We start from the raw sequence: 22,774 nt of genomic DNA, 5'->3' as shown, positions 1-22,774 counted from the left end.
ACTCCTGGCTGCAGCACCAAGAGCCTTTCATCCACCCGGCTCAGAATAACAGGGAGAAAAAGTAGAAAGAAAGAATTAGTAGAAGAAAGAAAGAGAGAGCGAAAGAAAGGAAGAAGGGAAGAAAGGAAGGAAGGACGGAAGAATGAAAGGAGGGAGGGAGGGAGGAAGGATGGAAAGAAAGAAGGAAAGAAAGGAGGGAGGGAGGGAGGAATGAAAGCAAAAGGAAGAGTGAATGGAAGAAGGGAGGGAGGGAGGAAGGAAAGAAAGAAAGAAAGACAGGAGGGAGGGAGGGAGGAAGGAAGGAAAGCAAAAGAAAGTGGAAAGAAGAAGGGTGGGAGGGAGGGAGGGAGGAAAGAAAAAGAAAGAAGGAAAGGAGGAGCGGACGGAGGGAGGAAGGAAGGGAAGGTAGGAAAAAAAGAAAGAGCAGGTAAAGTAAAATAGAATAAAGTATGAAATATAGTAGCGTTATTAAAATTAGAAAGTAATTATTGAAAAAAAAAACGGACCGATAGAACCCTGGGACATATGGTGGAAGCAAAGCTATACAGAGAGAATCTTACACAGAAGATTACACATACACATTCACAAAAAGAGAGCAGGGGGAAAAATAAAAAATCTTGCTCTCCAAGTCCACCTCCTCAATTTGGGATAATTCGTTGTAAAAAGAGGAAAAGGGCGAGAAGTCTGAAATCTTGCTCTCTAAGTCCACCTCCTTAATTTGGAATAATTCGTTGTCAAAAGAGGAAAAGGGGGGAAAGTCTTAAATCTTGTCCTCAAAGTCCACTTCCTCAATTTGGGATGATTTGCTGTCCATTCATGCACTCCACAGACGCAGGGCACATCAAATGGACCATGGAGCTTTAATCCGCTGCCTCCAAGGCTGCACAGAGAGATTTCCCTGTCTCTTCTCTGCTCTCACAGCTCCTGGGTCTCAGCCTTGGACCTGGCCCCGCCTCTGCGCGTAGGTCGCCGGAGGGCGTCCGTTCTTCGCTCAGACAGGACGGTTTTAAAGGAGCCGCTGATTCGGGGGCTCTGGCTCACTCAGGCAGAGGGGAGGGAGGGGCGCACAGTGTGAGGCGGGCCTGCGGCGGCAGAGGCCGGCGTGACGTTGCAGCAGCCCGTGGCGCTCCGTGCGCTTTCCCGGGAAAGCCGTCCCCGGGTCTCGGGACCCCGGCAGTGGCGGGGTGCACAGGCCCCCCGGAAGGCGGGGCGGACAGTGACCCGCGCTCGCACACAGGCCCACGCCCGTCTCCGAGGTCCGCGCCTTACCCGCGGCTCGCGCCTGTCTCCGGCGCTTCCCCAAGCAGCCCTCTTAATGCCCTTTCCTCGCGCACCAGGAAACAAAAGGGAAAAAAGTCTCTTGCCTCTTCGGCAGCTCCAGACCCTTTCCCCGGACTCCCTCCGGGCTAGCCGTGGTGCACTAACCCCTTCAGGCTCTCTTCCTGCCGCCAGCCCCAGTCCTCTCCCTGCGCTCCGACTGAAAGCCGATACCCCAGCCTCGGCTCCCAGCCCCGCCCGCCCCGGCGGCCAGAGCAGACAAGCCTCTCGGGCTGGTGTGTGCCTGAGGGCACCGATCCTCTGTGCCAGAATCTCTCCGCTTTGCCCTCCGCACCCCTGTTGCTGTGCTCTCCTCCGCTACTCCGAAGCTTTCCCCCTCCGCCACCTGCAGTCTCCGCCCGCGAAGCGGCTTGTAGTGTGTAGAAACCTTCCCTCCTTCACGGCTCCCTCCCACTGGTGCAGGTCCCGTCCCTATCCTATTGTCTCTGTTTATTCTTTTTTTCTTTTGCCCTACCCAGGTATGTGGGGAGTTTCTTGCCTTTTGGGGGGTCTGAGGTCTTCTGTCAGCGTTCAGTACGTGTTCTGTAGGAGTTGTTCCACGTGTAGATGAATTTCTGATGTATCTGTGGGGAGGAAGGTGATCTCCGCTTCTTACTCTTCTGCCATCTTCCTCCGGGCTCCCCCCCTTCTACTGACTTTAGGTTTTATTGGTTTTTCTTCTCTAGTTCCTTTAGGTCTAAGGCTAGGTTATTTATTTTGGATTTTTCTTGTTTTCTGGGGTAAGATTTTATTACTATAAACTCTCTTAGGACTGTTTTTGCTGCACCCCATAGATTTTGGATCATTGTTTTTTCATTTTCATTTTTCTCTAGGTATTTTTCATTTCCTCTTTGATTTCTTCAGTGACCCACTGGTTTTTTAGTCTCCTTGTGTTTGTGAGTTTTACAGATTTTTTTAATCTTTTAGTGGTACACAGGCCTCTCACTGTTGTGGCCTCTCCCGTTGCAGAGCACAGGCTCCAGACGCACAGGCTCAGTGGCCATGGCTCACGGGCCCAGCTGCTCCGTGGCATGTGGGATCTTCCTGGACCGGGGCACGAACCTGTGTCCCCTGCATTGGCAGGCGGACTCTCAACCACTGCGCCACCAGGGAAGCCCCCAGTTTTACAGTTTTTTTTTCTTGCAGTTGATTTCTAATTTCATAGCATTGTGGTCAGAAAAGATACTTCATATGATTTCAACTATCTTAAATTTACTGAGTCTCACTTTATGGTCCAGCATGTGGTCAATCCTGGAGAATGTTCTATGTGCACTTGAGAAGAATGTGTATTCTGCTTTTGGATGGAAGGCTCTATAAATATCAATTAAGTCTATCTGGTCTAATGTGTCATTTAAGGCCTGTGTTTCCTTACTGATTTTCTGTCTCGAAGATCTGTCCATTGATGAAAGTGGGGTATTAAAACCCCCACAATTATTGTGTTACTGTTGATTTCTCCATTTATGGCTGTTAATATTTGCCTTATATATTGGGGTGTTCCTATGTTGGGTGCATATATATTTATAGTTGGTGTATCTTCTTGGATTGATCCCTTGATCATTATGTAGTGTCCTTCTTTGACTCTTGTAACGGTCTTTATTTTAAAGTCTATTTTGTCTGATTTGAGTACTGCTACTCCAGTTTTAATTTCATTCACATTGAGTACCTTTTTCCATCCCCTAACTTTCAGTCTGTATATGTCCCTAGATCTGAAGTGGGTGTCTTGTAGACAGAATATATATGCATCTTGTTTTCATATCCATTCAGCCAGTCTATGTCTTTTGGTTGGAGCATTTAATCCATTTACATTTAAGGTAATTATTGATATGTATATTCCTATTGCCATTTTCTCAATTGTTTTGGATTTATTTTTGTAGGCCTTTTTTCTTCCCTTCCTCTTTTGTTCTCTTGTCTTGTGATTTGATGATTAACTTTAGTGTTGTGTTTGGATTCCTTTTTTCTTTTTTGTGTGTGTATCTCTTGTAGATTTTCAGTTGTGGTTAACATGAGGATTTCATATAGCACTCTCTATATAAGCAAGATTATTTTAAGTTGCTGGTCTTTTAATGTCAAATGCATTTCCAATATCCTGCACTTGTGCTCTCCTCTTCTCACAATTGATATCATATTTGTGTACAGATGATTTCCTACATTTACTTCATGTTTGCCTTTACCAGTGAGCTTTTCCATTCATAATTTTCCTTTTTCCAGTAGTGGCCTTTTCTTTTCTGCTTAGAGAAGTTCCTTTAGCATTTGTTGCAAAGCTACTGGTGGTGCTAAATTCTCTTAGCTTCTGCTTGTCTGTAAACCTTTTGATTTCTCCATCAAATCTTAATAAGAGCCTTGCTGGGTAGAGTATGCTTGGATGTAGAGAATTTTCCATGTGCACTTGAGAAGAAAATGTATTCTGCTGCTTTTGGATGGAATGTCCTATAAATATCACTTAAGTCCATGTGGTGTAATGTGTCATTTAGGCCTGTGTTTCCTTATTGATTTTTTTGTCTGGATGATCTGTCCATTGATGTAAGTGGGTTGTTAAAATCCCCCACTATTACTGTGTTGCTGTCTATTATTTCCCCTCTTATGGATGTTAGCATTTGCCTTATATATTGAGGTGCTCCTATGTTGTGTGCATATATATTTTACAATTGTTATATCTTCTTCTTGGATTGATCCCTTGATCATTATGTGGTGTTCTTCTTTGTCTCTTGTAACAGTCTTTATTGTAAAGTCTATTTTATCTGATATGAGTATTGCTACTCCAACTTTCTTTTGATCTCCATTTGCATGGAGTACCTTTTTTCATTCCCTCACTTTCAGACTGTATGTGTCCATAGATCTGAAGTGGGTCTCTTGTTGACAATATATACTGGTCTTGTTTTTGTATCCATTCAGCCAGTATATATGTCTTTTGGTTCAAGCATTTAATCCATTTACATTTAAGGTAATTATCAATATGTATGTTCCCATTACCATTTTCTTAATTGTTTTTTTCAGTCTGTGTATGTAGGTCTTTTTTTTCCCCCTTCCTCTTTTTTCTTTTTTCTTGTGTTTCTTGTCTAGAGAAGTTCCTTTAGCATTTGTTGTAAAGCTGGTTTGGTGCTGCTGAATTTTCTTTTTAGCTTTTGCTTAAAGCTATTGATTTCTCTGTCTAATCTGAATGAGAGCCTTCCTGAGTAGAGTATTATTGGTTTTAGGTTTTTTCCTTTCATATCCTGCCACTCATTTCTGGCCTGCAGAATTTCTTCTGAAAAATTAGCTGATAGCCTTACAGGGATTCTCTTATATGTTATTTGTTGCTTTTCCCCCATAGACAGCCTCATCCACCAGAGTACAGACAGCAGATGCAAGAAGAACTACAACCTTGCAGCCTCCGGAATGGAAGCTGAAATCAAAGAATGTTAGACATAATAACACAGCAGAGGAATATGTCCCAGAAGAAGAAACAAAATAAAATCCCAGAAGAACAAAGAAGTGGAGATAGGCAACCTACTGGAAAAATAATTCAGTGTAATGACAGTTAAGATGATCCAGGATCTTGGAAAAAGAATGCAGGTACAGACTGAGAAAATACAAGAAATTTTAAACAAGGACCAAGAAGAACTAAACAAAGAGTGATGAACAACACAATAAGTGAAGTGAAAAATACACTAGAAGGAATCAATAGCAGAATAACTGGGGCAGAAGAATGGATCAGTGAGCTGGAAAATAGAATGATGGAAATCACTGATGTGGAAAAGAATAAAGAAAAAAGAATGAAAAGAAATGAGGACAGTCTCAGGGGACTCTAAGACAACATTAAACACACCAACATTTGAATTATAGTGGTCCCAGAAGAAGAGAAAGAGAAATGTTCTAGGGAAAATATTTGAAGAGAATATAGTTGATAACTTCCCTAAAATGGGAAAGGAAACAGTCACCCAAGTCAAGGAAGTGCAGAGTCCCATACAGGATAAACCCAAGGAGAAACACACTGAGACACATGTTAATCAAACCAACAAAAATTAAATACAAAGAAAAAATATTAAAAGCAGCAAGGGAAAAGCAACAAATAATATATAAGGGAATCTCCATAAGGTTAAGTTGATTAATCAGCACAAACTCTGCAAGCCAGAAGGGAGTGGCAGGACATATTTAAAGTGATGAAAGGGAAAAACCTACTGCCAAGATTACTGTACCCAGCAAGGATCTCATTCAGATTCAACAGAGAAATTAAAACCTTTACAGACAAGCAAAAGCTAAGAGAATTCAGCACCACCAAACCAGCTTTACAACAAATGCTAAAAGACCTTCTCTAGGCAGGAAACACAAGAGAAGGAAAAGACCTACAAAAACAAACCCAAAAAGATTAAGAAAATGGTAATAGGAACATACATATTGATAACTACCTTAAATGTAAATGGATTAAATGGTCCAAACAAAAGACATAGACTGGCTGAATGGCTACAAAAACAAGACCCGTATATATATATGCTGTCTACAAGAGACCCAGCTCAGACCTAGGGATACACACAGACTGAAAGTAAGGGGATGGAAAAACATAGTCCATGCAAATGGAGGTCAAAAGAAAGCTAAAGTAGCAATTCTCATATCAGACAAAATAGACTTTAAAATAAACACTGTTACAAGAGACAAAGAAGGACACTACATAATGATCAAGGGATCAATCCAAGAAGAAGATATAACAATTATAAATATATATGCACCCAACATAAGAGCACCTCAATATATAAGGCAAATGCTAACAGCCATAAAAAGGTAAATCAACAATAACATAATAATAGTCAGGGACTTTAGCACCCCACTTACATCAATGGATAGATCATCCAGACAGTAAATTAATAAGGAAACACCAGCCTTAAATGACACATTAGACTAGATAGACTTAATTGATATTTATAGGCTATTTCTATCCCAAAGCAGCAGAATACACTTTCTTCTCAAGTGCACATGGAACATTCTCCAGGATAGATCACATCTTGGGTCACAAATCAAGCATCAGTAAAGTTAAGAAAATTGAAATAATATCAAGCAACACTTGAAACACAAGCCTATGAGATTAGAAATCACTACAAGAAAAAAAACCTTAAAAAACACAAACAATATGTTACAAAATAACCAATAGATCACTGAAGATATCAAAGTAGAAATCAAAAAATACCTAGAGAAAAATAACAATGGAAACACGATGACCCAAAACCTATGGGATGCAGCAAAAGCTGTTCTAACAGGGAAGTTTATAGCAATAAAATCTTACCTCAAGAAACAAGAAATCTCAAAAAAAAAAAAAAACCCAACCTAACCTTACACCTAAAGCAACTAGAGAAAGAAGAACCAACAAAACCCAATAAATCATAAGATTGGAGCAGAAATAAATGAAATAGAGATGAAGAAAACAATAGCAAATATCAATGAAACTAAAAGCTCTTTCTTTAAGATTAAAAAAAATGATAAACTTTAGCCAGACTCATCAAGAAAAAAAGGGAGAGGACTCAAATCAATAAAATTAGAAATGAAAAAGGAGAAGTTACAATGGACACCACAGAAATACAGAGGATCATAAGAGACTACTATAAGCAATCTATATGCCAATAAAATGGACAACCTAGAAGAAATGGACAAATTCTTAGAAAGGTACAATCTTCCAAGACTGAACCAGGAAGAAATAGAAAATGAACAGACCAATCACAAGTACTGAAATTGAAATTGTGATTAAAAATCTTTCAACAAACAAAAATACAGGACCAGAAGGCTTCACAAGCAAATTCTATCAAACATTTAGAGAAGAGCTAACACCTATCCTTCTCAAACACTTACAAAATATAGCAGAGGGAGGAACACTCCCAAACTCATTCTATGAGGCCACCATCACCCTGATACAAAAACCAGACAAAGATATCACAAAAAAATATTTTTTATTCACTGATGAATTATTGTTCAGTGATGAACATAGATGCAAAAATCCTAAATAAAATACTAGTAAACTGAATCCAACAGCACATTAAAAGGATCATACACCATGATCAAGTGGGATTTATTCCAGGGACACAAGGATTTGTCAATATCCACAAATCAATCAATCAATGTGATATATCACATTGACAGATTGAGAGCGATAACAGTATGATCATCTCAATAGATGCAGAAAAAGCTTTTGACAAAATTCAACACCCATTTATGATTAAACCTCTCCAGAAATTGGGCACAGAAGCAACCTACCTCAACATAATAAAGCCCATGTATGACAAACCCACAGCAAACATTATTCTCAATGGTGAAAAACTGAAAGCTTTTCCTCTAAGATCAGGAACAAGACAAGGATGTCCACTCTCACCACTGTTATTCAACATAGTTTTGGAAGTCCTAGCCATGGTAATCAGAGAATAAAAAGAAATAAAAGGAATCCAAATTGGAAAAGAAGTAAAACTGTCACTGTTTGCTGATGACATGATACTATACATAGAAAACTCAAATGATGCTAACAGAAAACTATTAGAGCTCATCAATGAATTTGGTAAAGTTGCAGGATACAAGATTAATACACAGAAATCTCTTGCATTCCTATACACTAACAATGAAAGATCAGAAAGAGAAATAAAGGAAATAATCCCATTTACCATCACATCAAAAATAATAATGTACCTAGGAATGAACCTATCTAAGGAGGAGAAAGACCTGTACTAAAACTATAAGATACTGATGAAAGAAACAAAAGATGACACCAACAGATGGAGAGATATACCATGTTCTTGGATTGGAAGAATCAATATTGTGTAAATTACTACCCAAAGCAATCTACAGATTGAATGCAATCCCTATCAAATAACCAATGGCATTTTTCACAGAATTAGAACAAACAATTTTACAATTTGTATGTAAATACAAAATACCACAAATAGCCAAAGCAATCTTGAGAAAGAAAAAAGGAGTTGGAGGAATCAGGCTCCCTGACTTCAGACTATACTACAAAGCCACAGTCATCAAAACAGTATGCTACTGACACAAAAACAGAAATGTAGATCAATGGAACAGGGTAGAAAGTCCAGATCAACTTAAGAGAGAGATCAACTCAAACACCTATGGTCACCTAATCTATGACAGTGCAGCAAGAATATACAATGGAAAAAGACAGTCTCTTCAACAAGTGATGCTGGGAAAACTGGACAGATATATGTAAAAGAATGAAATTAGAACACACCCTAACACCATACACAAAAATAAACTCAAAAGGGGTTAAAAACCTAAATTTAAGGCTGGATACTATAAAACTCTTAGATGAAAACTTGGATAGAACATTCTCTATCATAAATCACAGCAAGATCTTTTTCAATCTACCTCCTACAGTAATGAAAATAAAAACAAAAATAAACAAATGGGACCTAATTAAAGGTAAAAACTTTTGCACAGAAAAGGAAACCATCAACACAACAAAAAGACAACACTCAGAATGGGAGAAAATATTTGCAAATGAAGCAACCAAAGAAGGATTAATCTCCAAAATATACAAACAGCTCATGCAGCTCAATATCAAATAAACAAACAACCCAATCAAAAAATGGGCAGAAGATCTAAATAGACATTTCTCTAAAGAAGACAAACAGATGGCTAAGAACACATGAAAAGATGCTCAACATCACTAATTACTAGAGAAATGCAAGTCAAAAATACAATGAGGTATCACCTAATACCAATCAGAATTGCCATCATCAAAAAACCTACAGACCATGGTGTGGAGAAAAGGGAACCCTCCTACATAGTTGGTGGGAATGTAAACTGGTACAGCCACTATGGAGAACAGTATGGAGGTTCCTTGTAATACTAAAAACAGAACTACCATATGATCCAGCAATCACAATCCTGGGCATATATCCAGAGAAAACCATAATTGAAAAATATACATGCACCCCAATGTTCATAGCAGCACTATTTACAATAGCCAGGACATGGAAGAAACCTAAAAGTCCATCAAGAGATGAATGGATAAAGAAGATGTGATACATATATAGAAAGGAACATTACTCAGCCATAAAAAGGATGAACTAATGCCATTTGAAGCAACATGTTGGACCTAGAGATGGGAGATTGTCATACTGAGTGAAGTAAGCCAGACAGAGTGAAGTAAGCCAGACAAAGACAAATATCATATGATATTGCTTATATGAGGAATGTAAAAAAAAGGCTACAAATGAACTTATGTACAAAACAGAAATAGAGTTACATATGTAGAAAATAACCTTATGGTTATTGGAGGGTAAGGGAGGGGAGAGATAAATTGCAAGATTGGGGTTGACACATACACCCTCCTATATATAAAATAGATAACTAATAAGGACCTACTGTATAGCACAGGGAACTCTATTCAATACTCTGTAATGGCCTATATGGGAAAAGAATCTAAAAAAGAGTGGATATATATATACGTATAACAGATTCACTTTGCTCTACACCTGAAACTAACACAACATTGTAAATCAACTATACTCCACAAAATATAAATAACTAAAAAATAAAGGGTAAAGAAAGACTTGTATGGCCATCTAGACGAGAAGGGAAGTCAAGTGCAGGTTGGGTGGGAATTATATTTGCCTCATTTTTCTCCATAACAGAAGATGGCAGTGCAACCATTACAGAGTGTTAAGGAAGACTATGAGGACTCTGTAATTTAACCCAGCCAATTTGTTCTTCTGAGTTGCCATTGACATTCTCAAGTAATCAAGAATTGTAGACAAAATCCAGCCAAACAAGAGAAATATACAGATCAGAAATTAAGAAATTATGGTAAAGGACTGATGGTAAGCATTTGATGGACTCAAATATAGAACAAAAATTATACAAATGAACAATTATGGATACAATGACAATTATGACAATGACAATTATGGATACAGGACAGACTATAAATGTTATGAACTTTGGTAGTATAAACATAATAATGTAATACGAATCAGACAGATGAGTTAGGAATTAGGAGGAAGTATAAATGTACTAATTTCTTCAACTTTTATAACAGAATCAACAAATACAACCTAAAGTGAATAGTATAGTTTAAACAATTACTCAAGCCTCTAAGTTTTCAATTAATCATTTTTCCTTAACAAGATAACTATCTTAGTTTCTGACCATAAGGGATTGTAGTTACTATATAAAGTTTATCAGTTCTTTGAGTTTTATTTTTTCTATTAAGTGCAAGTAAAATTTAATACTTTTTAGTGGAAATAACTTATAATAGGAATTATAAATTTTTTCTTGAGTTAACTACTGTGTGTGTATTCATATAAGTCTCCGCATAGTTGTCTACAATAATGATTATTGAATGTTAATAATGGGTATATTAAGTTGGTTAGATATGGAAATTATTATTTTACTTTCATCTCCATACTTTTTCTGTATTGCCTCTTTCTAACCTCCTTTTCTTCTGTATTGATCATTTGTAAAATAATTTTTATAAAATAATAGAATCATGATTGTAAAAAGGAGATGGAAGAGCAGCAGCAGATAAGAGAAGAAGGAATGGAATTTTCAGAAGTATAAAATCCTGTCAAGAAGTAAATGAATTAAAATAATTATCTAAAGGTATTCTCCATACTTAGTAATAAGAAGGTCATGATGATGTGGATGAGAAAATTTTCTATGGAAGGGAGGCCAGAGGGCCAACTAGCAGTGGAGAGAGGAATAAACGAGAGTGAAGAATAGAGGTAGTGGGGAGGTGTGTTAAGCTCTTTATATGTTAGACATTAAAATCTTAAGTTATAGTGAAATTATCCACAGTATTTTTTAAAAAATAAATTATTTTAAACATCTAGTTTGGGTAAAACTCTATCTGCATTTTTGAACACTTTTAATAGTGCTACAATAAATAGTACTTTAAACCTACTTATACATGTATTCAATGCATACCATTCAGTGTTTATATGTGTTCAATGTATACATGGTATTCCATATAATCAATGGTAGCAAGGTTACAGCTCTTTCATGACTCTCTAATTCCCCAAGCATTGTATTATGTACATTTACAGTAACATTTGTATTCAGAAGGCAATTTTATCATAAGCTGAATCTTAGCAATTTTCTCACTATTTGCTAAAGGTTATTTCTATTATAAAACACGTCTTCACATATGCCTATGGTTTTGCCCTTATTTATCAATTTCACAACTGTAAGAAAGATTATTCAAGGTTCATTTGTCATTATGTTTTCTTAAACGTTTTCTTAATAAGTAAAATTGTTTACTCATTTGTTTCTAAAAGCCCAAATATCTATTTAATAATCATTCCTAGAATTTAACATAATGTACATTAAACATTGATCTGTAGCATTCTTCTTTTTCCTTTTTTGAAAATTAGAAGAAATATGACATGTTTCCTATTATTTTCACATCTACCTGCATGAATTCTAAATGGTTTTACCCAAGGACTATGAGATTATATTCAGCAGAATCATCATTCCAAGGTTCAAGTCTCTATTAAGACTGATGAAACTAGGATAATGTTTAGAAAAGTTTCAAATTAATTCCACACATTTGAGAGACTTGTATGCAAATTAGGAGGTATTATATATACATTAAGTCATACAAAATCCTTCTTATTTTCTCTGGCTGTAATTTCCTTTTTATATCAATACATGTTTTCTGCCTTTGTGAATTTGAATTTTTTTGTTTTCCAAAAATGATAATACCTCATTCAAGCAATAATCATTTGTTTCACTCAGCACTGGGAAAAATTACTTCATGTTTCAGAACTCTTTGAAATTATGTTGAGATCCTATGTTATTAACAGACCATGTGAATTAGGCTTAGAGACAGAAAACCTGGATTTCTGTTCTGCCCTAAGTTATAGTAGGGTGAAGTTGGGCAATTACTGACACTGCCTCATCTATACAATTAATGACTTCCTTTTGTCAGTGTATTTGTGCTTAGTGCAGCAACTAAAAAATCCCAGTAGGTATTTCAAGTAGAAAGAGATTTAATAATAGGAATTAGGTGCTTACAAAGATCAGAGGTTGCCAATGGAACATTTGAGAGAAAAGTGTATCACCAAGCTTCAATCCAGTGATAAAGCAGAAGCAGGAAGCTATGGCTGCTCCAATGGCAACTGTCTCTTGACAACCACAAACTTGCTGTATGGGCATTCTAATATTACTGCAGAAAAATCCCACATCCCATTTCTGTGCTTGCCAACAGAGAACGGCCAAATAAAAAGTAGCAAAAAAGATGGCTTCTGCCTCCCAAATCACACTTAAGCACATTTTAAAGTCTATATAAGGTGTGGATTCTAGCTTTCCATGCCCTGCAGTAAATGAAGCCACACTGGAAGCTCATGAGAATAGAAACTGAGTTATCAGGTGACACTTTCAAAATTGCTAAGCTGCTGTGGAGCCCACACTTCAGATTCTCATTTAGGGAAAGCTGAGGAGTTAAGTGGGGCCTCAGAGCAACTCGAGAGCAAAAAGTAAACACATTACTCTAGAAGGTGGGTCAAAAAGGATCTTGCTGTGATTTATGTCATAGAGTGTTCTGCCTATGTTTTCCTCTAAAAGTTTGATAGTCTCTGGCCTTACATTTAGGTCTCTAATCCATTTTGAGTGTATTTTTGTGTATGGTGTTAGGGAGTGTTCTAATTTCATACTTTTACATGTACCTGTCCAGTTTTCCCAGCACCACTTATTGAAGAGGCTGTCTTTTCTCCACTGTATATTCTTGCCTCGTTTACCAAAGATAAGGTGACCATATGTGCGTGGGTTTATCTCTGGGCTTTCTATCCTGTTCCATTGATCTATATTTCTGTTTTTGTGCCAGTACCATACTGTCTTGATTACTAAAAACAAAAATTAAAAAATGGGACCTAATGAAACTTCAAAGCTTTTTGCACAGCGAAGGAAACCATAAACAAGACCAAAAGACAACTCTCAGAATGGGAGAAAATATTTGCAAATGAAGCAATGGACAAAGGATTGATCTCCAAAATTTACAAGCAGCTCATGCAGCTCAATAATAAAAAAACAAACAACCCAATCCAAAAATGGGCAGAAGACCTAAATAGACATTTCTCGAAAGAAGATATACAGATTGCCAACAAACACACGAAAGAATGCTCAACATCATTAATTAGAGAAATGCAAATCAAAACTACAATGAGGTATCATCTCACACCAGTCAGAATGGCCATCATCAAAAAATCTAGAAACAATAAATGCTAGAGAGGGTGTGGAGAAAAGGAAACACTCTTGCACTGCTGGTAGGAATGTGAATTGGTACAGCCACTTTGGAGAACAGTATGGATGTTCTTTAAAAAACTACAAATAGAACTACCATATGACCCAGCAATCTCACTACTGGGCATATACCCTGAGAAAACCATAATTCAAAAAGAGACATGTACCAAAATGTTCATTGCAGCTCTATTTACAATAGCCAGGAGATGGAAACAACCTAAGTGTCCATCATCGGATGAATGGATAAAGAAGATGTGGCACATATATACAATGGAATATTACTCAGCCATAAAAAGAAATGAAATTGAGTTATTTGTAGTGAGGTGGATGGACCTAGAGTCTGTCATACAGAGTGAAGTAAGTCAGAAAGAGAAAAACAAGTACCGTATGCTAACACATATATATATATGGAATCTAAGGGAAAAAAAAAAAAAAAGGTCATGAAGAACCTAGGTGGGGCTTCCCTGGTGGCGCAGTGGTTGAGAGTCCACCTGCCGATGCAGGGGACACAGGTTCTGCCCCGGTCTGGGAAGATCCCACATGCCGCGGAGTGGCTGGGCCCATGAGCCATGGACACTAAGCCTGCACGTCCGGAGCCTGTTCTCCACAACGGGAGAGGCCACAACAGTGAAAGGCTCGCATACTGCAAAAACAAACAAACAAACAAACAAAACTTCCAAGAGGATTGGAACCAACATGGCGGAGTAGAAGGATGTTCTCTCACTCCCTCTTGTGAGAACACCAGAATCACAACTAGCTGCTGGACACTCATCGACAGGAAGACACTGGAACACACCAAAAAATATACCCCACATCCAAAGACAAAGGAGAAGCCACAATGAGAAGGGAGGAGGGGTGCAATCACAGTAAAATCAAATCCCATAACTGCTGGTAGGTGACTGACAGACTGGAGAACACTTATACTACAGAAGTCCACCCACAGGAGTGAAGGTTCTGACCCCCACATCAGGCTTCCCAACCTAGGGGTCCAGCAATGGGAAGAGGAATTCCTACAGAATCAGACTTTGAAGCCTAGTGGGAATTGATTGCAGGACTTTGACAGGACTGGGGGAAACAGAGACTCCACTCTTGGAGGGCACACACAAAGCAGTGTGTGCATTGGGGCCCGGGGAAGGAGCAGTGACCCCAGGGGAGACTGAACCAGACCTACGTGCTAGTGTTGGAGGGTCTCCTGCAGAGGTGGGGGGGGGAGTTCTGTGGCTCACCGTGGGGACAAGGAAACGGGCAGGAGGAGTTCCGGGAAGTACTCCTTCGCGTGAGCCCTCCCAGAGTCTGTCATTAGCCCCACTAAACCGCCAAGGTAGGCTCCAGTGTTGGCTTGCCTCAGGCCAAACAACCAACAGGGAGGGAACCAAGCCCCACCCAGCAACAGTCAAATGGATTAAAGTTTTACTGAGCTCTGTTCACCAGAGCAACAGTCAGCTCTACCCATCACCAGTCTCTTCCATCAGGAAACTTACACAAGCCTATTAGATAGCCTCATCCACCAAAGGGCAGACAGCAGAAGAAAGAAGAACTATAATCCTGCAGCCTGTGGAACAAAATCCACGTTCACAGAAATATAGACAAGATGAAAAGGCAGAGGGCTATGAACCAGATGAAGGAACAAGATAAAACTCCAGAAAAACAACTAAATGAAGTGGAGATAGGTAACCTTCAAGAAAAAGAATTCAGAATAATGAGAGTGAAGATGATCCAGGACCTCGGAAAAACAATGAGGCAAAGATCGAGAAGATGCAAGAAATGTTTAACAAAGACCTAGAAGAATTAAAGAACAAACAAACAGAGATGAACAATACAATAACTGAAATGAAAACTACACTAGAAGGAATCAATAGCAGAATAACTGAGGCAGAAAAACAGATAAGTGACCTGGAAGACAGAATGCTGGAATTCACTGCTGCAGAACAGAATAAAGAAAAAAGATCAAAAAGAAATGAAGACAGCCTAAGAGACATCTGGGACAACATTAAAGGTAACAACATTGACATAATAGGGGTACCAGAAGGAGAAGAGAGAGAAAAAGGACCAGAGGAAATATTTGAAAAGATTATAGTCTAAAACTTCCCTAACATGGGAAAGGAAATAGCCACCCAAGTCCAGGAAGCGCAGAGAGTCCCATACAGGATAAACCCAAGGAGAAACACACTGAGACACATAGTAATCAAATAGGCAAAAATTAAAGACAAGGAAAAATGATTGAAAGCAACAAGGGAAAAACGAAAAATAACATACAAGGGAACTCCCATAAGGTTAACAGCTGATTTCTCAGCAGAAACTCTACAAGCCAGAAAGGAGTGGCATGATATACTTAAAGTGATGAAAAGGGAAGAACTTTCAACCAAGATTACTCTACCCAGCAAGGATCTTATTCAGATTCGATGAAGAAATCAAAAGCTTTACAGACAAGCACAAGCTAAGAGAATTCAGCACCACCAAACCAGCTCTACAACAAATGCTAAAGGAAGTTCTCTAAGTGGGAAACACAAAAGAAGAAAAGGACCTACAAAAACAAAGTCAGAACAATTAAGAAAATGGTCATAGGAACATACATATCGATAATTACCTTAAACGTGAATGGATTAAATGCTCCAACCAAAAGACAGAGGCTTGCTGAATGGATACAAAAACAAAACCCATCTATATGCTGTCTACAAGAGACCCACTTCAGACCTAGGGACACATACAGACTGAAAGTGAGGGGATGGAAAAAGGTATTCCATGCAAATGTAAATCAAAAGAAAGCTGGAGTAGTAGTACTCATATCAGATAAAATAGACTTTAAAATAAAGAATGTTGCAAGAGACAAGGAAGGACACTACATAATGATCAAGGGAACAATCCAAAAAGAAGATATAACAATTATAAATATATATGCACCCAACATAGGAACACCACAATACATAAGGCAACTGATAACAGCTATAAAAGAGGAAATAGACAGTAACAATAATAGTGGGGGACTTTAACACCTCACTTACACCAATGAACAGATCATCCAAAATGAAAATAAATAAGGAAACAGAAACTTTAAATGACTCACTAGACCAGATAGATTTAATTGATATTTATAAGACATTCCATCCAAAAACAGCAGATTACACTTTCTTCTCAAGTGCACACAGAACATTCTCCAGGATATATCACATCTTGGGTCACTAATCAAGCCTCAGTAAATTTAATAAAATTAAAAACATATCAAGCATCTTCTCTGACCAGAATGCTATGAGATTAGAAATGAATTACAGGGGAAAAAACGTAAAAAACACAAACACATGAAGGTTAAACAACACGTTACTCAACAACCAAGAGATCACGGAAGAAATCAAAGAGGAAATCAAAAAATACCTGGAGACAAATGACAATGAAAACACGATGATCAAAAACCTATGGGACGTGGCAAAAGCAGTTCTAAGAGGGAAGTTTATAGCTATAAAAGCCTACCTCAAGAAACAAGAAAAATCTCAAACAATCTAACCTTACACCTAAAGGAACTAGAGAAAGAAGAAGAAAGAAAACCCAAAGTTAGCAGAAGGAAAGAAATCATAAAGATCAGAGCAGAAATAAATGAAATAGAAACAAAGGAAACAATAGCAAAGATCAATAAAACTAAAAGCTTCTTTGCGAAGTTAAACAAAATTGATAAACCATTAGCCAGACTCATGAAGAAAAGATGGAGAGGACTCAAATCAATAAAATTAGAAATGAAAAAGGAGAAGTTACAACAGACACCGCAGAAATACAAAGCATTCTAAGAGACTACTACAAGCAGCTCTATGCCAATAAAATGTACAACCTGGAAGAAATGGACAAATTCTTAGAAAGGTATAACCGTTCAAGACTGAACCAGGAAGAAACAGAAAATATGAACAGACCAATCACAAGTAATGAAATTGAAACTGTGACTGAAAATCTTCTAACAAACAAAAGTACAGGACCAGATGGCTTCACAGGTGAATTCTATCAAACATTTAGAGAAGAGCTAACACGCATCCTTCTCAAACTCTTCCAAAAAATTGCAGAGGAAGGAACACTCCCAAACTCATTCTACGAGGCCACCATCACCCTGATACCAAAACCAGACAAAGATACTACAAAAAAAGGAAATTACAGACCAATATCACTGATGAATATAGATGCAAAAATCCTCAACAAAATACCAGCAAACAGAATCCAACAACTCATTAAAAGGCTCATTCACCATGATTAAGTGGGATTTATCCCAGGGATGCAAGGATTCTTTAATAAATGCAAAGCAATCAATGTGATACACCATATTAACAAGCTGAAGAATAAAAACCATATGATCATCTCAATAGATGCAGAAAAAACTTTTTGACAAAATTCAACACCAATTTATGATAAAAACTCTCCAGAAAATGGGCACAGAGGGAACCTACCTCAACATAATAAAGGCCATATACGACAAACCCACAGCAAACATCATTCTCAATGGTGAAAACCTGAAAGCATTTCCTGTAAGATCAGGAACGAGACAAGGATGTACACTCTCACCACTATTATTCAACATAGTTTTGGAAGTCCTAGCCTTGGCAATCAGAGAAGAAGAAATAAAAGGAATCCAAATTGGAAAAGAAGAAGTAAAACTGTCACTGTTTGCAGATGACATGATACTATACATAGAGAAACCTAAAAATGCCACCATAAAACTACTAGAGCTAATCAATGAATTTGGTAAAGTTTCAGGATACAAAATTAATGCACAGAAATCTCTTGCATTCCTAAACACTAATGATGAAAAATTTGCAAGAGAAATTATGGAAACACTCCCATTTACCATTGCAACAAAAAGAATAAAATACCTAGGAATAAACTTACTAGGGAGAGAAAAGACCTGTATGCAGAAAACTATACGGCACTGATGAAAGAAATTAAAGATGTTACCAACAGATGGAGAGGGATACCATGTTCTTGGATTGGAAGAATCAATATTGTGTAAATGACTATACTACCCAAAGCAATCTACAGATTCAATGCAATCCCTATCAGATTACCAATGGCATTTTTTATGGAACTAGAACAAATCATCTTAAAATTTGTATGGAGACACAAAAGACCCCAAATAGCCAAAGCAGTCTTGAGGGAAAATAACAGAGCTGGAGGAATCAGACTCCCTGACTTCAGACTATACTACAAAGCTACAGTAATCAAGACAATATGGTACTGGCACAAAAACAGAAACATAGATCAATGGAAAAAGATAGAAAGCCCAGAGATAAACCCACACACCTGTGGTCAACTAATCTATGACAAAGGAGGCAAGGATATACAAGGGAGAAAAGACAGTCTCTTCAATAAGTGGTGCTGGGAAAACTGGGCAGTTACATGTAAAAGAATGAAATTAGAACACTCCCTAACACCATACACAAAAATAAACTCAAAATGGATTCGAGACCTAAATGTAAGACCAGACACTATAAAATTCTTAGAGGAAAACATAGAAAGAACACTATTTGACATAAATCACAGCAAGATCTTTTTTGATCCACCTCCTAGAGTAATGGAAATAAAAACAAAAATAAACAAATGGGACTTAATGAAACTTCAAAGCTTTTGCACAGCAAAGGAAACCATAAACAAGACGAAAAGGCCACCCTCAGAATGGGAGAAAATATTTGCAAATGAATCAACCGACAAAAGATTAATCTCCAAAATATATAAACAGCTCATGCAGCTCAATATTAAAGAAACAAACAACCCAATCCAAAAATGGGCAGAAGACCTAAATAGACATTTCTCCAAAGAAGACATACAGATGGCCAAGAAGCACATGAAAAGCTGCTCAAAATCACTAATTATTAGAGAAATGCAAATCAAAACTAAAATGAGGTATCACCTCACACCACTTAGAATGGGCATCATCAGAAAACCTACAAACAACAAATGCTGGAGAGGGTGTGGAGAAAAGGGAACCCTCTTGCACTGTTGGTGGGAATGTAAATTGATACACACTATGGAGAACAGTATGGAGGTTCCTTAAAAAACTAAAAATAGGGCTTCCCTGGTGGCGCAGTGGTTGAGGGTCCGCCTGCCAATTCAGGGGACACGAGTTCGTGCCCCGGTCCGGGAGGATCCCACATGCCGCGGAGCAGCTGGGCCCGTGGGCCATGGCCGCTGAGCCTGCACGTCCAGAGCCTGTGCTCCGCAATGGGAGAGGCCACAACAGTGAGAGGCCTGCATACCGCCAAAAAAAAGAAAAAAAGAAAACTAAAAATAGAATTACCATATGATCCAGCAATCCCACTACTGGGCATATACCCAGAGAAAACCATAATTCAAAAAGACACATGCACCCCAATAATTATTGCAGCACTATTTACAATAGCCAGGTCATGGAAGCAACCTAAATGCCCCTTGACAGACGAATGGATAAAGAAGATGTGGTACATATATACAATGGAATATTACTCAGCCATAAAAAGGATCGAAATTGGTCATTTTTAGAGACGTGGATGGATCTAGAGATTGTCATACAGAGTGAAGTAAGTCAGAAAGAGAAAAACAAATATCGTATATTAACACATGTATGTGGAACCTAGAAAAATGGTACAGATGAACTGGTTTGCAGGGCAGAAGTTGAGACACAGATGTAGAGAACAAATGTATGGACACCAAAGGGGGAAAACTGTGGTGGGGTGGGGATGGTGGTGTGCTGAATTGGGCGATTGGGATTGACATGTATACACTGATGTGTATAAAATTGTTGACTAATGAGAACCTGCAGTATGAAAAACAAACAAACAAAAAAACAACTCATACTAAACTTTCTTTGGGTTATTTGTCTGGAAATATGTTAATATAAACGTTTCAGACATTACATGAAATTTCTAAAAATCTTATATGTGCTGGTTATTATGTTATAAGTCATAATTCTAGTTATTACTTTAAAATGTATATCTCAGAAATAACTAAATTTCCTTGTCAATTGCATTATTATGTACTTTCATCAAATCTTTAACCGTGGTCATTTTTAAGTCTTTTGTCTTTTAAGACAGTTCTGGGTGTACTCTGATGCTTTTGCAAAAATGTTCCTATAAAAGGGTTTCATCTTCAAGGAATTCATGGAAAAGACTCTGACAAGTACAGGTTTCTGATAACTGACTGTACTGCTGAACTGAATGAATAAACATTTTCAGACCTCTAATGGAAAAGTGATGAATTCATAAAAGTGCTAACAAAAGATCAAGATGAAAAAAATTAATTACATGGGACTGAGTGAACTGATGAGGATGATTATTTTTGTGACTTTCTGTTTGAATTTAAAAAAATCCCACAAGGACTCAGAGGCAAAAAATATACAAATCAATTTTCACTGCAAAGTAAAGGACCTGTTACAGTGGAGGATTACTGGACTGAATGTCAATATTATGACATAGTATGAGTGTGTTTCGTGTTTGGTAATTGCAATCATTGTTGCTTTTGTTGTGGTCATCCATTTACAATGCTTGGTGTCAGTTTATTTATCTCTTGTAAAAATAAAATACAGTGTGTGTGTAAAAAAAAAAAATCGTGGGACTTCCCTGGTGGTCCAGTGGTTAAGACTCCATGCTTCCATTGCAGGGGACACAGGTTCGATCCCTGGTCAGAGAACTAATATCCCGCATGAAGCATGATGTGGCCAAATAAATAAATAAATACAAAAAAAAAAAAAAAAGAGTGGCTGGCAAAGAAGCAATGTCACCAAGATGGCAGAGTAGGAAGCTCTAGATCTTCCTTCCTTCCACAAACACACTGATTCAGCAACAGTTCATGGGCAAATTTTCTTTGTGAGGAGTCCAGGAATTAATCAGAAGATTCCTGCACACTGGGCAAACATGAAACCAGACTGAAGCCGGTAGGGAGATTCAAACTCTGTAGCCAGACTTCTTGGCCCTGTTGCAATCTCATATGATCAGGAAGAGATCTCTTAGGTCCCAACTTCTCCCAGAGGAGGGAAAAGGTTGGTTCATGCAACCAGTACTCCAACTTTATTGAGGGGTCTCCCCTGAGGGCTGGCTTCTGTCTTTCAGACACACCAAAACAGAGAGTCAAAGAAAATAATCAGGCAAAGATAAAAATCTCCAGAAACTGACCCTAATGAAATGTAGTTATATGATTTACCTGAGAGAGAATTCAGAGTTACTGTCATAAAGTTGCTAACTGAGGTCAAGAGAACAATACATGAACAAAGGGAGAATTTCCACAAAGAGGTAGAAAACATTAAAGTACCAAACAGAAATCATGAAGCTGAAGATTACAATAAGCAAACTGAAAAAGTCACTAGAACAATTCAACATCAGACTAGGTAAAGCAGAAGAAAGAATCTGTGGACTCAAAGATGGATAATTGGAAATCTTCAATCAGAGGGACAAAAATTTAAAAAAAAGAATGATCAAAGGTAAAGCATAAGGGACTTACAGGATACCATCATGCATAGCAATATACACATATGGGATTCCCAGAAGGAGAGAGATAGAACCAGAAAGCTTATTTAAAGAAATAATAGCTGAAAACTTTCTAAATCCGGGAAATAGACATCCAGATTCAAGAATCCCAAAAGACACAAATAAGACACCAAAGAAATCCACACTGAGACACATTATATTCAAATTGTCAAAAGTCAGATGAAGAGAGAATTTTGAAAACAGTAAGAGAAAAGAGACTTGTCACATACAAAGGAACCACATCCCCATAAGACTACCATTGGATTTTCCAGCAGAAACTTTGCAGATCAGAAGAGAGTGGAATGATATATACAGAGTGCTGAAAGAAAAAAACTGCTAACTAAGAATGCTATAGGCAGCAAAACTGTGCTTCAAAAATGAAAAAGAGATAAAAACTTTCCCAGACAAACAAAAGCTGAGAAAGTTCATCACCACTAGACCAACTCTACAAGAAATGTTAAAGAGAGTTCTTTAAGTTGAAATGAAAGGACACTAAATAGAAATATGATAGCATAAGAAAGTATGAAACTCATTGGTAAAGGTAAAATATACAGACAAATACAAAATACTATATTACTATAGTGGTCATGTAGTGGTAAGTCACTTTTAACTCTAGTATAGAAGTTAACAGACAACAGTATTAAAAATAACTATAAAATATGTTAAAGATATACCATATGAAAACATGTAAATTGTGATAATAGTAACAAAGTAGGAGGGAGGAGTTATAGTTTTTAATGTAATCAACCTTAATTTATTATCAGCTTAAAATAGAATACAATAAC

General features: G+C 37.7%; 1 protein-coding gene and 2 long non-coding RNA genes across 3 annotated transcripts in view; 2 read left to right on the top strand and 1 right to left on the bottom strand.

The window, feature by feature from the left end:
• Positions 1-7,303, top strand: part of LOC309815520 — a 67,390-nt gene extending 60,087 nt beyond the window's left edge. The window contains exon 3 of the long non-coding RNA XR_014295888.1: positions 4,628-7,303. This is a non-coding gene — a long non-coding RNA (uncharacterized lncRNA). The remainder of the gene's footprint in view (positions 1-4,627) is intronic.
• LOC309815528 overlaps positions 1-20,072 on the top strand; it is a 460,183-nt gene extending 440,111 nt beyond the window's left edge. The window contains exon 2 of the long non-coding RNA XR_014295889.1: positions 19,538-20,072. This is a non-coding gene — a long non-coding RNA (uncharacterized lncRNA). The remainder of the gene's footprint in view (positions 1-19,537) is intronic.
• LOC309815488 (uncharacterized protein) overlaps positions 1-22,774 on the bottom strand; it is a 247,962-nt gene that overhangs the window by 87,351 nt on the left and 137,837 nt on the right. The gene's annotated exons all lie outside the window — the stretch shown is intronic.

This window comes from Mesoplodon mirus, assembly GCF_964341445.2.
Source record: "Mesoplodon mirus genome assembly, chromosome: 2".
In the NCBI taxonomy this organism is placed as follows: domain Eukaryota; kingdom Metazoa; phylum Chordata; class Mammalia; order Artiodactyla; family Ziphiidae; genus Mesoplodon; species Mesoplodon mirus.
The sequence above is the reverse complement of the archived record's forward strand: the minus strand, read 5'-3'. Positions and strand labels throughout refer to the sequence as shown.